The sequence below is a fragment of the Garra rufa genome, chromosome 1 (assembly GCF_049309525.1).
Source record: "Garra rufa chromosome 1, GarRuf1.0, whole genome shotgun sequence".
In the NCBI taxonomy this organism is placed as follows: domain Eukaryota; kingdom Metazoa; phylum Chordata; class Actinopteri; order Cypriniformes; family Cyprinidae; genus Garra; species Garra rufa.
Window position 1 is genome coordinate 88375988 of NC_133361.1, and position 12721 is coordinate 88388708.

Consider the following 12721-nt stretch of genomic DNA (forward strand, 5'->3'; position numbering starts at 1 on the left):
TCACTATTCCCTCTGTGCTCAAAACAGCCTGCTGAAAGCACAGCAGCAGCAGCTGAAAAGGTCCGCAGCATGGCCTCTCTCAGTCAGCAAGGGGGCGGGGAGGCCGAGTGGTTAAGGCGATGGACTGCTAATCCCATCCTTGTCGTTCGGTTCCTTTAGCACTGGACCTTAATCCAGGTCCTGGGGACCCCATGCTGAACTTTTTGTGTGTCCTCCTTATCTAACACACTCAGTTCAGTTCTTTGAGTTCTCTACTAATGAGCTGATGATCTGAATCGGGAGTGCTAAATAAAAGGCGCCACGTAGTATGACGAGGTGGCCGAGTGGTTAAGGCGATGGACTGCTAATCCATTGTGCTCTGCACGCGTGGTTTCGAATCCCATCCTCGTCGTTCGGTACGTTTAGCAGTGATCCTCGTTCCTGGGGACCCCACTCTGCAATTTTTGTGTGTCTTCCCTATCTGACACACTCAGTTCAGTTTATTGATACCTGCCGCAAAGTCTTGAGAACATATTGACAAAACAACAAGTCTTCTGGCTCCGGCACGCTACGATCGGTGGACACCTCTTTGACGAGGACCAACAACCAGCCACGCCAATAAAAGGAAACAAAACGAAGCAAGACTATCTTTCTCAACAAGCCTCCAGAGAGATTGGCAAAAATTGCCGATGCTGACTGTATTTCAAGTCATCCCGGTGGGGTATTGACTTTGTGGACTTTTGCATCTACATTAATATTAGTCTGTTTCTTCTTATTCTGAGGTCACCGTAGCCACCAGATCCATTCTGTATTCCGATCTGATGGTCACTACAGTCCCCCGGTTCCAGTCCGTACCAAGAGCAGATGGTGGATCAGCACCTTCAGCCGAATGTCAGCGGATACTATGTCAACTAGATGAGCCCCAGAGACAGATCATCAGTAAAGAAGGCATCCACATGCCACAGCAAACTACTCGAGCTGGTGAAAATGTTCACCAAATACCCGCCGCTGAATTCTTTTAAAACAAGCCAGCTTATTGAAGGTGCACAAGATAAACGCCCTGAGAAAGCTGTGCCTCGCAACCCTAAGAATGGCATAGGCGTCAGTGGACACCTGACGCACGTGCAAAACTCCGGCATTTCACACGTCCCTGGGTGGGCTCGAACCACCAACCTTTCGGTTAACAGCCGAACGCGCTAACCGATTGCGCCAAAGCTGGGGAACAATAGTCTGTTAAGGGGGGGGAAGAAAAGGAAGGAGGAGGAAGAAGGGGGAAAAAGAGAAAAAGAAAGAAAAAAGAGAGAAAAAAGGAAAAAAATGAGGAGAAAAGAAATGAAAGGAAATTTTATCTCTTTGTCCTTCAAAGCAATGTTTTTGGAGTGTATATTTACAATAAATTATCTGAAAAAAATTGTTTTCTCTATTTTTCTGTACATTTATACGGGAGTAAGGATGATCACAAGCTTTCCAGTTCATATTACACTGTTGCCATACATTGAAGTGTTTACTGAATGATTTATTTATCAGTAATTATCACATAAATGATGTCCAAATGGATGAAATAATTTCTGAAATGACAAATTAATACTTTATTAGATTTATATTACCGATTATTGATATTTTATTCACAGTTCTGAGTTTTTGCACTTTTAGTTTAAATATATTTCTGCTGTAGTTATGTTCTAAAACTTATAGTACAAAAAATAGTCAATTTATTTATGAAATAATCCCCAAATTTATCTAAATTTTTAAAAGGGCCTATAACCGTTTAATGATACTGTAACAAAGACATACAAAAAGAGTTATTTAATCATGACCAAACTTTTATTTTTCAATCAGTCATAGCCAATTATTCATTATTCTTTTTTTTTTTTACATTTTTATTCTTATAGTTATGTTGCATGTGCAGAACACCGAATAATACCTCTTAATAATACTTTCTATTGTCCATGACTCCTGTGCATTCTTTGCAAGTGCAAAAGAACAGAAAACAGAGCTATACATATAAATAAAACCATCTAATGTCCATGGCTCTTGTGCATTAATTGCAAGTGAAAAGAACAGAAAGCACAGACCAATACACATAAATAAAATTTTAAAATGAAAATGGCTCTTGTTTGCCTTTGTGAGTCCAAAAAAAAAAAAAAAACAGAAAGCACAGAACAATACAAATGAATAAAACTTTAAAATATTAATTACTACTGTGCATTCTTTGCAAGTGCAAAAGAACAGAAAACAAAACTATACTTTTAAATAAAACTGTCTTAATGTCCATGGCACTTGTGCCTTCATTGCAAGTGCATAAAGAACAGAAAGCACAAAACAATACACATAAATAAAACTTTATCCCCTTTCTTTTTTGGACTCTTATGGATGGCACAGAGCTTGAAATGGTCTCTATCAAGCGACAACAATCTGGCCACTGGGCAAGTGGGGCAGTGGTGGTGAATGTCTGCCTCTTCACGCTCTCCACCCCTGGAGTTAACCTGTGTCCAGCCTGCTCTGGTGTCTGGCAGCAAACACCACTCTCTTCTTATCGTAATCCAGCAGGTTCTGCCAACTATATTGCCCACCTAAGCAGAGAGAGCATATAATACATGGCAAATGAGAAAACAAAACAAGTGGTAGTGTTAACATATGACAGGTCAAGAAGAAAAAGTAGAGAAACTGACCTGCTGGTTGGTGAGAGCCAGAGATGGCTGATTCCTGAGCTCCACAAGATACTCCACAAGGCTGTCCACTTTGTCCAGCACACCAGCACTATCCAAAGCCTGGGAGAAAAAATATAAAGAAAAAAAAAAACAGAAATGAACAACATTATGAGTACAGTGAAGTGGAACAAAATAAACAAACATATAAATATATATTTTCCTAGAAATGTAACAATATTACATGAAACACAATTACATACATGCATACAACAAGATATTTACATACCACAGACTCGTCAGGAGATGCTGAGGCACCTGGAGTGAAGGAGGCACAGTGGAGGACAGAGAGAAGCTTGGGTCATCGGTAAGACTTGACACAGTAATGTCAAGTGTTTGGTCCTCCCTGAAGCCCTCGTCTTCTTCATCCTCGCCTTCATCCACATCCTCCAGCAGGTTCTCTGTCTCTTCTGAGTCAGGGTCCACTACCAGGGGCTGTCCAGTCTGACTCAGGAAGTAGTCAACACCAAGCAGTTCTCCTATAAAAAACCAAAACAAAATTTAATAAAAGGAAACACAAATACAGGATCAGTCAAAAGTTTGGACACATCACTATTTTTAATGTTTTTTGAAAGAAGTGCCTTATGCTCGTCGATCCTGCATTTATTTGATAAAAATAAAGAAAACATCAGTAATATTGTAAAATGTCATTACAGTTTAAATTTATAGTTCCATAAACTTTAAATTCAAATTATTTCTGTCATCAACGCTGAATATTTAGCTATCATTTTAGAATTTAATTTATGACCAATGTTGGACACAGTTGTGCTGCTTAATGTATTTTTTTATGTAATCTGTGATACTTTTTTTATTCATTGAAGAATAAAAAGTTCAATAAAGAACAGCATTAGAAATAAAATAGAAAATCTTCTTTAACGATATACAGGACTGTTCAAAAGAGAAATTAATGCTGTTCTTTTAACTTTTTATTCATCAATGAATTCTGCAAAACGTATCACAGTTTTCATTAAAAAATAACAAAATAAATACAAATATGCAGTACAAATTATATTGCTGTTTTTTCTGTATTTTTGATCAAATAAATGCAGGCTGAATGAGCAAAAGACACTTCTTTCAAAAACATTAAACACAGTCACGTGTAAAAATGTTTGACAAATAATGTACACATTCATATTCTACAATGAGATACAGGTAACTTTACCTTCTGGTAGAGGCTGTACCACTTCCGCTGCCGTGGTGCTGGTCTGTTGCCTCCAGACGGACAAAACCCCAGAGCTGGCAAAAGTCCTCAACCTGGCCATCCACTCGCCAACACCCATGACCTTGTGGCTCTTTGGCTTAGTGCTCATCTAAATATAATAGGAAAATAGTAGTTAGTAATGTGCATTTTGCAGGTATTGGACAACTACACAAATGTTTTTAATTTTTTTATAATGATACAACGATATATATTCAAGCTGACTAAATAATGGCACCCATTACAACAATTAAACATTATTTTATTGCTAATAAAGCAAAACAAGGTTAAACATTTAAAGGTGTTACACTACAATTATACATATAAAGATTTGAATATGAAATTACTACATGCAGTTACTATAGGGGTAAGATTATTGTTTTGTTTGGTTTACAGTTAGTTGCATCCAATTATGCATAATTTACTGTTATTACTATAGTAACTACATATAGCATGTATTAATGACAATGTAAAATAAAGTACATTGTTAGTTAAAAGCTGTGGTTATACATATGATAATCAATCTGAGAAAAAAACAAAAACAAAAAAACAAAGAACATAGTAAGTACACTTTACTTAAACCATGGTTAATTTTTGTAAGGGATGTCTATATAACATTACATTTTCATTTAAATTATTATTTGCATCTGTGTTTATATAAATAGTAATCCATCTGCAAACACAAAACTTGATTACTACATTCACACATAGCAAAATCACATTAAATGTTAATTGGAAATGATAATGTCTACAACTAAACATATTTTTTAAATCCAAATCAAACTTTAAATAGAATAGATGTGTTTACTATGCAAAACTACAGGCAAATGGTGTTTTATATGTGAGATTATAGGCAAATCATGGAAACAAAACATGATTACTACACTTTCACTATAGTAAAAGCATGGTAAATTACTTGTTTATTAGTAAGACTGTGTTTACACTTAAAGAACGAGAAAACTGAGTTTAATAAGTACAATTACAGGCACAATTATGTTTAATATGTGAGATTTTAGGCAAATCATGGAAACAAAACATGATTACTACACTTTCACTATAGTAAAAGCATGGTAAATTACTTGTTTATTAGTAAGACTGTGTTTACACTTAAAGAACGAGTAAACTGAGTTTAATAACGATTACAGGCACAATTATGTTTAATATGTGAGATTTTAGGCAAGTCGTGAAAAGGAAACATCCCAGATAGCACACATACGTTGGGCCGACGTCGTCCCGACTTACAAAATTCCATCGGCGCGATGTCGCTCCGAGGTCGTTTGCTAATCGGCAAGACGTCGCCGCGATGTCGGCATTTAATCGCAAATACACTCCGGCCGACATTCGGCCGATGCAGCTTTAAATCCCGGCTGCTCGGCGTGGGCGCGGTTCACCGGCGTTTTGCTCATTTCTATTCTCACGTACCACCCGCGGCAGGAGCCGCTGGTTTATAATAAAACAATACACACGACACCACTCTCAATAACGGTTGCTTGTTTATTAATATTTTCAAGGCAGACATTAAACATACAAATACATTTACATTTATCAGATATATTTGTATCAAAAGTGACATACAAATGAGAATCATTCACTCTTTCAAGGATTAACCACAGCATTTGCAGTAAAACCATAGTAAAAACTAAATCAATATTTTTACTACAATAACCGTTTAACAATGACTGTTGCATTAAAACCACAGTAAGTACAAAACTAACCATTACTATAGTATTTGCAGTAAAACCATAGCAACCACATTTATTATGATTTTAAAAAACTATGGTTACTACAGTCATGCTTACCACAGTTTTACTTTAGTATTACTACAATTCAACTATAGTAGAACCATGGCATCAAAACCTTATGAACCAAAAAAAAAAAAAAAAAAAACTTGTTTACTATAGTTGCTACAGTTTTGCTATTGAAAAACATGGTTAACATGGTTAACTGCTCTATAATTATATACACATTTCATAATACTTATCATTTCAAAGTAGGTTTACAGAAAACGCATTGTTCCAAGGTTACAATGTAAAAAAAAAAAAAAAAAAAAAAAAATCAGCCAGAGGTGACTGAGACTTACTGGGAAAGATCTTTTAGCAACAAAAAAATGTCCATATGACAGAATCTCAAAGATAAAGGTAATTATCTATTTTCATTGCCACATCAGAATCTAATCTATCTTCATGGCAAAAACCAATGTACAATATTACAAGAGCTACATGAACACAAAATAAAAAAATGAGCAAACACTACAGCAGTTAAAATGTTTTAAGTTATATGATACAAATTTTAAAATCTTTTATGATAAAACATTACTAAAGTCTCCAGTGAAGTGTTCAGTTAAACACAATCATTTAACATTATTAAAGGGTAAGGTCAACAATTTTCAATCCACTTTGTATGTTACAAAGTTGTTAATGTAAAAGATTTCTCAGAGATCCCCAGTTTATTTATGAGCAAAACTCTGCTGCATGACGGAAAACACAGTATTTTGTCATTTTGTTGATGCAAAAAGTGTTTTTGTCAAAACTCATCATTTCATTAAGAGTCATCCTGCAGAGTGTTGCTTATAAGTAAAAAGGGATTTATAGGTAAACAGATTTACAGATATTAGAAACACTGCAATAATACAAAGCGGCTTGAAAATGTATACCCTTAAAGGCAATATAAGGATAATATTTCACAGTTTTGTATGTCCATGTACAGCTGGCATCATCTGAAGACTTGAGTGTTGCGGTCTTCTGAAGTCTTCACAAGTAAGGCTGGATTCGATCTAGAACTGGCGTAACCTCTGGTAACCTTGGGATGGGCATCCAGAGAAAGAAACAGGAAAGCAAAAGGAGAAAGATTAGTATAGCAGCTGTTCATATTATTTCAGACAAAGGATGAGTTATTTAAATTACATATAACTGTAGTGCAATGTTATGAGATGTGTTATGTGAATGCTTGGCTAAAAATGTGTATTTTTAATTAATTTAAACAAAAAGATTGTACCTGACCCCTGGACATTATCAGGAAGACTATTTTAAAGTTAAGGAATAAAATACAAAAAATGTGCTTATATACTTTAGTGGACTTTTGATACATTCTCACTATTATCAATAGTCCAGAGTTTTGTAACCTCATTACAGGCCAAGTACTATAGCTGCTGTTGCCCGTATTTGTGTTCATTGTGATCTGGTTTAATCACAATAAGAATTTTTATAGAACCCTTGGTAAATATATTATTTGCCCTCAGTATTCAGGGAACAGACACAGAATGGACTACATATACCACAGTATAATTTTAAGGGTTAGTTCACCAAAATATGAAAATTCTGTCATTAATTCCTCACTCTCATGTCATTCCAAAACTGTAAGACCTTTGTTCATCTTAAAAACACCAATTAAGATGTTTTGGATGAAATCTGAGAGCTTTCTGACCCTGCATATACAGCAAGGGCCCTACCACGGTCAAGACACAGAAGGGAAGTAAAAGCATTATTAAAATAGTCCATGTGACATCAGCGATTCAACCTTCATTTTATGATGCTACGAGAGTACCAATTTAGTTTATTTTGTGCACAAAATTACTCTTAGAGTTTCATAAAACTACAGTTGAACCACAGATGTCACATGGACAATGTCAACAATGTCTTTACTGCCCTTCTCTGTCTTGACTATGGTGGTACCCTTGCTGTCTATGCAGGGTCAGAAAGCTCTTGGATTTTATCAAAACTATCTTAAATTGTGTTCAGAAGATGAAAGGAGGTCTTACGGGTTTGGAACAACATGAGCATGAGTAATTGATGACAGAATTTTCATTTTTAGGTGAACTAGCCCTGTAAGTGGGAGGTACATCATAACTGTAATGTGCACTACCTTTCAAAAGTTTGTCTTAGAAATAAGATGCTTCTGCTCACCAAGGCTGCATTTATTTGATCAAAAATGAAGTAAAAACAATAATATTGTAAAATATTATTACAAATTAACTGATTTTTGTGAATATATTGTGAACTTAATTTCTTTTTATCAAAGCTGCATTTTCAGCATCTTTACTCCAGTCTTCAGCGTGACATGATCCTTCAGAAATCATGCAATGTCTTATTATCAATTATCAAAAGTTAAAGGAAACTAAATAAATGCTGTAAATGAAAAAAAAAAAAAAAAAAAAAAAAAAACTTTTTTTATTCATCAAAATATCCTCTTGCTTAAACTCAAACACATGATTAATGATTTCTGAAGGATCATGTGACCCTGAAGACCGGAGTAAAGATACTGAAAATGTAGCTTTGCATCACAGAAATAAATTAGTTCTCTAACTATATTAAAATAGAGAACAATCATTTTAAATTATATTAATTTTACAATATTACTGCTTAACTGTATTATTTATCAAAATACACAAAGCTGTGGTGGGCAGAAGCAACTTTACCATACCAAAACTTACGAAACAGTAGTGTATGTTTGATATTTTACTTACTAGATCATTGGTTTACAACACTTTGGAGAAGAAGGTTCACTCTGAGTCTGCTGATGTGCCACAGGCCATCATCATGGAAGAATCTAGGAACAAAACATTTGTCACAGAGACCACAATATTTAGTATGCAGTTGCTGGTTTATTAGAAGGTTGAACAAGTTAAAGTACAGGTACAATGCAGAAAAAAGAATACATAATATACTACAATTATATAACAATATGTTTTTAGTGTTAAGTAGTTACATTTGGCTGTGAAAAGCTTCTTAAAATTACTATAATAAATATTTAATTTAGCAAAATAATTTAACAGACACATGGTTATATAGGTTAAATATATTGTGTGAAAAATGCATATTAAGTTATTTTTATGAGCTTCTTCGGTTCACCTGTATTTCCTGCTTCTGTCAGCAGCTCTATTCAGACATTTTGAAACCTTGGAGCTTCCCTTCTGTTGTGGGGGCTTTATTTCTGTCCTCCTGAAAGAACAAATTTTGTCAGTATGTGTTTACCTTACAAGATCAAGAAGCATTTTCACTTGTTTTCAGCCATTTAGGTTCAATAAATGAGCCTACTTCCAATAACCCACAGACAATCTGTCAGCAAAAAAAATAAATAAATAAATAAAAATAAAAAAAGTTTCATAAACAAGAGCTCAATCTCTAGAGTTAGTATACCTCATCTGTGAGATGCTAACGAACTTTTTCGAAGACATTAAACCATTTATACGAAGTAAATATTCAACAGAAACGAGTCAATTACAAGTAAGGAACAGTTATATGTAATACTTGTGTGATTTTAAGCACTAAACTTACCTAAAAGCAGCGACGACAACAGCACCGAGAGACTGAGTTTAGTGTCAGGTGACTTGCTGCAGCCCCGTTTCCATGGCAACCTCTCCAGCGTAAACTTAGATATTCAACATATTAAAATACGTCAAAGTCACGCAGTATTTACAAAAGTAAACATCTAGAATTAAATCATTACATTATTAATCTAGTTTCATTTAATCATTATCCAATAATGAATTTAAAACAGACTATTAGTTTAAAAAGGAACCACAACAATAGCTGGCTCACCGTAGAGACGGAGACTTTCTGGCAGCCTGTAACAGAGTGAAAAACACGACGAAAAACGTTAGTTAGGACAAAGTAGTGTAACACTACTGAAATAAAAACTAAAAACAAACTCTGAACTAAGCTTTTTGCTGCTCAGTGTCTAACGTTAGCTCGTCCCCTCAGAGAAACAGCTGGAAACACAGTAAAATAAAATCCGTTAGCGTTAGCTAAACAAGAAACGAGCCAAAGTCTCAAGTAGGGCTCACGCAAAGTCTTTTACCTGTACTACAGTGCACCAAGCGCCTTACTAGTTATAAAGTGTCACAAAATTAACAAAATAATATATTTTTTCCAATTTAACTCAAGTGAAAACTTACCTGAAAGCCACGGATGTCGCCGGGGGAGTCGCCATCTCTCTGGTGGGTTGCTAAGAGACGAGTAACCGTACAAGTTCAAACAGAAAAACGCGGCATCGGCCTTCTGTCGTGAGCCGACTCAGAGCCGACCTTTGATGAGCTGGCAAAGTAGAGCACTGACCAAATTACACCCGCCTACGCCTGGCCGATCCTTTTTAGATCTTAGAGTTTATGAGGCCGACGTTCTGCTTACGGGCCGACATCGGCCCGACGTATGTGTGCTGTCTGGGATGATTACTACACTTTCACTATAGTAAAGCCATGGTAAATGACGACAAACACAAGCGCAACGTTTTTTGTTGTTGCTGTTCATTCAGATTTTCATTTATAGTAAGACTGTGTTCATACAGTTGTAATCGATCAGCCAAAAACACAACATGGTTACTACGCTTTTACTATAGTAAAAACAAGGTAAATTGTCATAAGGGATGACTGCACTTACAGCTGAAACGCGTTTTTCCCCCATTTAAATCGAACTTAAGAACGAGTAAATGGACTTTAGAAAGTTAGATTACATTTAAACAGTGTTTCATTATGGGCAATTCGCGAGTCAAAAGTTTGTGAACGCCAAACACGGATGAATGACGGACGAAAACGTAACGAGTTACCAATTGAGAACATTGTAAACAGAGAGGAAGAAAGTAGAAAACATGTATTACTTACTTTGAAAAGTTATCCTATATTCCGTTAGTCTGATTTTTGAACCTGACTTAGAATGAAACTAAGCATGGTGAGTGGCTCTCAACAATGGAGCTCGAGCGATGCGATTGGCTCTCGTCCATTCTCACAATGGACGGCGAGCGACGCGATTGGCTCCCGTCCATTCTCACAATGGATGGCGAGCGACGCGATTGGCTCTCGTCCATTCTCACAATGGACGGCGAGATCGGCGATTGGACGAGGAGACGGCCGTGGAAACAGACGATCCTGCTCCAGGTAGCGCCACAGAGACAGCCGCTGTTGCTTGCTGCCGCCGGATCACCGGTGTAAAAGCAAGGGTTAGGGTTAGCGATAGGGATTAATATTGCTCGCACTAACAGCGACATCTGTTTTGAAAGATGTTTCCGGATCTCGCAAAATCCACTCAGCCTGCGCGGCGAATGGGCACGCTGGAGCCCGCCACCCTTTTGGGAAGAAAGAGAGTCAACAGAGCCGCCCAACGTGGGGCTCGAACCCACGACCCTGAGATTAAGAGTCTCATGCTCTACCGACTGAGCTAGCCGGGCTGGTCGTGGGCCTCTTCACCGGGTCGGACCCAGTTTTCATCGGCCCCCAAATTACACAGGCGAAACGGAGGCTCTCGCGTTGTGCGAGACTGTCGAGCCCTCCCCGTGGGTAGGGCTTAGAGCAGGCTTAGAGTTTTCTTCTGTCGGTTTTGACCCAATCTGTTTTTGGGAAGCGCAGTTTGACCCAGCAGTGCGGGCCAACAACACGTTCTGTTTTGCCGCGTGAAGGCGGGTCAATGCTTTGGACAGCGTATGGTTGAGATGTGATTTTCCACCAATTTGGGGCACCTTTCTTAAGGAAATCAAGGATGATTTCATGGGAAATGGCAAACTGCTGTAGCGTTTGGCTAACAAGCCAAAGCTACAAAGGATGTACCGGTGCCCCGTCGTCCGAGCAGAATCCACATTCGGCCGTAATCGGAGGTTACTACTAACGTTCGATTGTGTCTCATAGGGAGTTTGACGCAGGGCCTCAGTGGAAAACAGGCCCTCGGCGGCTGAAACAAAAGACGAAGAAGGCATCCACATGCACATGGTTCAGGAGTGTTAAACAAAGAAACCACGCAAGATGACGAGGTGGTCCAGCGGGTAAGGCGGTGGAAGGCTAATACATTGTGCTCGACATGCACTGGAAGCTTTAGCGCCACTGAGAGCCCACCGGACCAGACAGGCCCAACCTGTTTACGATGGGTAACGGTGAGCTGTAATTGCGCTGCAGTTTAATGATACCCGTCTTGAGGACATATTTACAAAACAACAAGCCTTCTGGCTCTGGCGCTCAATCATCAGCAGACACCTTTTCGACGAGAAACAAAACCTAAACGAAACAAGGCTATTTTTTCTCAACAATACTCTAAGCCTCCAGAGAGGCTAGCAAAAATTGCCAAAGCTGACTGTATTTCAAGTCATCCTGGCGGGGTATTGGGTAAAGTTTTCAACCAGCAATGATCGCGCCTCGGATAAACCTCATAGGCTACAATATTGCCTCTGCGAAAGAATGCCGGCGACGGTCGTGACCTTTGCAGGCACCTACGTGGATGTGAACCGACAAGGTGGTAGCAAGCTTTAAACTGCCGCACAAACAGTCTCCTGGCACGGGTTGCTGCACCGTGTTTCTACGGAACAGATTAGAGGTGTGTAAAAGACGGCTCATTCACTATTCCCTCTGTGCTCAAAACAGCCTGCTGAAAGCACAGCAGCAGCAGCTGAAAAGGTCCGCAGCATGGCCTCTCTCAGTCAGCAAGGGGGCGGGGAGGCCGAGTGGTTAAGGCGATGGACTGCTAATCCCATCCTTGTCGTTCGGTTCCTTTAGCACTGGACCATAATCTAGGTCCTGGGGACCCCATGCTGAACTTTTTGTGTGTCCTCCTTATCTAACACACTCAGTTCAGTTCTTTGAGTTCTCTACTAATGAGCTGATGATCTCAATCGCGAGTGCTAAATAAAAGACGCCACGTAATACGACGAGGTGGCCGAGTGGTTAAGGCGATGGACTGCTAATCCATTGTGCTCTGCACGCGTGGGTTCGAATCCCATCCTCGTCGTTCGGTACATTTAGCAGTGATCCTCGGTCCTGGGGACCCCACTCTGCAATTTTTGTGAGTCTTCCCTATCTGACACACTCAGTTCAGTTCACTGAGCGCTCTACTGATGAGCTGGTGGTCTGAATCGGGAGTGT

At 38.4% G+C, this 12721-nt stretch overlaps 1 long non-coding RNA gene and 3 other non-coding genes across 4 annotated transcripts; 1 reads left to right on the top strand and 3 right to left on the bottom strand.

Annotated features, from left to right (window-relative positions):
- Positions 1–5974: 5974 nt before the first annotated feature.
- On the bottom strand, positions 5975–10011 carry LOC141340333 (uncharacterized). Its single transcript, XR_012356564.1, has 5 exons — positions 9423–10011; positions 9159–9252; positions 8733–8822; positions 8348–8430; positions 5975–6684 (listed from the first exon to the last, which is right to left on the bottom strand). It is a non-coding gene; the product is annotated as an uncharacterized lncRNA (long non-coding RNA).
- A 959-nt stretch (positions 10012–10970) lies between these two features.
- Positions 10971–11043, bottom strand: trnak-cuu (transfer RNA lysine (anticodon CUU)). The gene has a single exon. It is a non-coding gene; the product is annotated as a tRNA-Lys (tRNA).
- An 858-nt stretch (positions 11044–11901) lies between these two features.
- LOC141283593 (U4 spliceosomal RNA) lies at positions 11902–12042 on the bottom strand. The gene has a single exon (XR_012338176.1). It is a non-coding gene; the product is annotated as a U4 spliceosomal RNA (small nuclear RNA).
- A 463-nt stretch (positions 12043–12505) lies between these two features.
- Positions 12506–12587, top strand: trnas-gcu (transfer RNA serine (anticodon GCU)). Its single transcript has one exon. It is a non-coding gene; the product is annotated as a tRNA-Ser (tRNA).
- The last annotated feature ends 134 nt before the right edge of the window (positions 12588–12721 follow it).